The following is a 2,747-nucleotide window of genomic DNA, read 5'->3' as shown; positions in this document are numbered from 1 at the left end:
GGGGGGGGGAATTTTGGAGGTTTTAGGGGGGGATTTGGGAAATTGGGAGGGAATTCCGGAGGTTTTGGGGGTTCGGCACGTTGGGGTGAGTTCTTTAGGGTTGGGGGAGCCCCCGAAATTTGGGGGAATTCCAAAGGTTTTGGGGGATTCTGCAAATTTGGGGGAATTCCAAAGGTTTTTGGGGAACCCCCAAAATTGGGTGAAATCCTTAGGTTTTTGGGAAACTCCAAATTTGAGTGACTTCTTGGGGTTTTGGGGGACCCCCCCAAAATTCGGTGAATTCCTTAGGTTTTTGGGAAACTCCAAATTTGGGTGAATTCCTCAGGGTTTTGGGAATCCCCCCTAATTTGGGTGAATTCCTCAGGTTTTGGGGAACCCCAAATTTGGGTGAATTCCTCAGGTTTTTGGGAACCTGCAAAATTTGGCTGAATTCCTTAGGTTTTTGGGGACCTGTAAATTTGGGTGAATTCCTCAGGTTTTTGGGGACCCCCTAAATTTGGGAAATTCCTTAGGTTTTTGGGGAACCACAAATTTGGGTGAATTGGCAGAAACCCCTCCAAATTTGGGTGAATCCCTTGGGATTTTGGTGGAAACCCCTCCAAATTTGGGTAAATCCCTTGGAATTTTGGTGGAAATCCTTCCAAAGTTGGGTGAATTCTTTGGGATTTGGTGGAAACCCTTCCAAACTTGGTTAAATTCCTTTGGATTTTGGTGAAACCCTGCCAAATTTGGGTGAATCCCTTGGGATTTTGGTGGAAACCCCTCCAAATTTGGTTGAATCCCTTCGGATTTTGGTGGAAACCCTTCCAAACTTGGTTAAATTCCTTTGGATTTTGGTGAAACCCTGCCAAATTTGGGTGAATCCCTTGGGATTTTGGTGGAAACCCTTCCAAATTTGGGTGAATCCCTTGGGATTTTGGGGATTGGAATTTCTAACGGCGGTTTTGGTTGGTTGGTTGGGTTTTGTTTTTTTTTCCAGGTGTGGAAGCGGAAGGGGAACAGGGTCAACCGGAGCCCACTCAGATCCAACCTTCGGCGGGGGCCGGTTCCAGCGATGGGGGGGTGAACCCCGATTTACGTCGGCAGTTGGGCCTCATCCTGCAAACGGCCGGCAGGAGCCAGGTGGAGAAGATGCTGCGGGAACTGGTGCGGGAACAGGGACAGGGGGGAAAGCGCCGGAATCGCAAGAAAACCCCCAAAGATGGAGGTAAATTTGGGGACCCACCAAGAGCATCACTGAGAACTTCCCCAAGACACAGCCCGATCTGGGTGGGGACACACCGTCCCATGGGAGATGGGGTGGGCGGTTCTTTTTCAGAGAATTATGGGATGCTTTGGGTCGGAAGGGACCTTTGAAGGTCATCTACTCCATGAGTAGGGTCATCTTCCACTAGACCAGGTTGCTCCAAGCCCTGTCCAACCCGACCTTGAACACCTCCAGGGATGGGGCATCTCCATCCTCTTCAGGAAACCTCTTCCAGTGTCTCACCGCCCTCAGCAGAAAACATTTCCTCCTCACATCTAACCCAAATCTGCCCTTTTTCACCTTAAAACCATCACTATGGACCTCATCGAACACTCCGTCCCCATAAGTACTGAAGGGCCACCACCAGGGCCACCCGGAGCCTTCTCTCCTCCAGGCTGACCAACCCCGACTCTCTCAGCCCCTCCCCACAGCAGAAGTGTCCCATCCCTCGCACCATCTCCGGGGCCTCCTCCGGCCCCACCCCAACAGCTCCGGGTCCTTCTCGTCCCCAAACTTGGGGTCATCTCCAGACTTGGGGTCAGCTCCAGACTTGCTGAGGGTGCCCTAGATCCCACCACCTATGTGGTTAATGAAGATATGGAACAGTACTGGTCCAGTACGGACCCCTGAGGGACACCACTCCTCACTGGTCTCCAGCTGGACATGCAGCTGTTGACCACGACTCTCTGGATGCCACCATCCGCCCAGTTCTTGATCCACCAAATGGTCCATCCATCAGCTCCATGGAATTGAGAACGGAGGACGTTGTGGAGGATCACGTCAAAGGGACGATGGTGGCACATGTCCCTGATGAATACATGGAACAGTCCTGGTCCCAGTACTGGTCCCTGAGGGATACCACTCCTCACTGGTCTCCATCTGGACACAGAGCCGTTGAACCACGACTCTCTGGATGCCACCGCCCACCCCATTCCTCATCCACCCAACGCTCCATCCATCAACTCCATGGACTTGAGAAAGGAGGACGTTGTGGAGAACCATGTCAAAGGGATGATGGTGGCACATGTCCATGATGGAACAGTACTGGTCCCAGTATGGACCCCTGAGGGACACCACTCCTCACTGGTCTCCATCTGGTCGTGGAGCTGTTGACCACGACTCTCTGGATGCCACCATCCACCACATGGTCCATCCATCAACTCTGTATCTCTCCACCGTAGAGAGAAGGACGTTGTGGGGGACCACCTCAAAGGGCTTCCAGAAGTCCAACTAGATGCCACCTTTCCCACGCTGGGGGGACGGGGGAGCTTAAATTTGGGGGGCTGTTGTGCCGGGAGGACCTCATGGTTTCACGATTTCTCACCGCGGTGCAGGCGCCGGCGCCGGGAGCGGGACGGAGGAGGACTCGGCACCACGGGACGGCGAAGAGACGGCGCCGGAGGATACCGAGCAGCGCCAAAGCGGGGGGCAGGCGGGTGAACCCCTCGTCACCGGTAAAGGGAACGGGGGGAAAAAGGGCGGGGGCGCGGCACCCCCCGCG

The 2,747-nt window shown here is 54.1% G+C and overlaps 1 protein-coding gene across 1 annotated transcript in view; it reads left to right on the top strand.

Annotated features, from left to right (window-relative positions):
• Nucleotides 1-2,747, top strand: part of LOC104287486 (zinc finger protein 345-like) — a gene marked incomplete at its 3' end in the record, with an annotated part of 12,455 nt that overhangs the window by 8,369 nt on the left and 1,339 nt on the right. The window lies entirely within an intron of this gene.

Source organism: Charadrius vociferus, unplaced genomic scaffold, assembly GCF_000708025.1.
Source record: "Charadrius vociferus isolate BGI_N301 unplaced genomic scaffold, ASM70802v2 scaffold470, whole genome shotgun sequence".
NCBI classification, from domain to species: Eukaryota; Metazoa; Chordata; class Aves; order Charadriiformes; family Charadriidae; genus Charadrius; species Charadrius vociferus.
The sequence above is the reverse complement of the archived record's forward strand: the minus strand, read 5'-3'. Positions and strand labels throughout refer to the sequence as shown.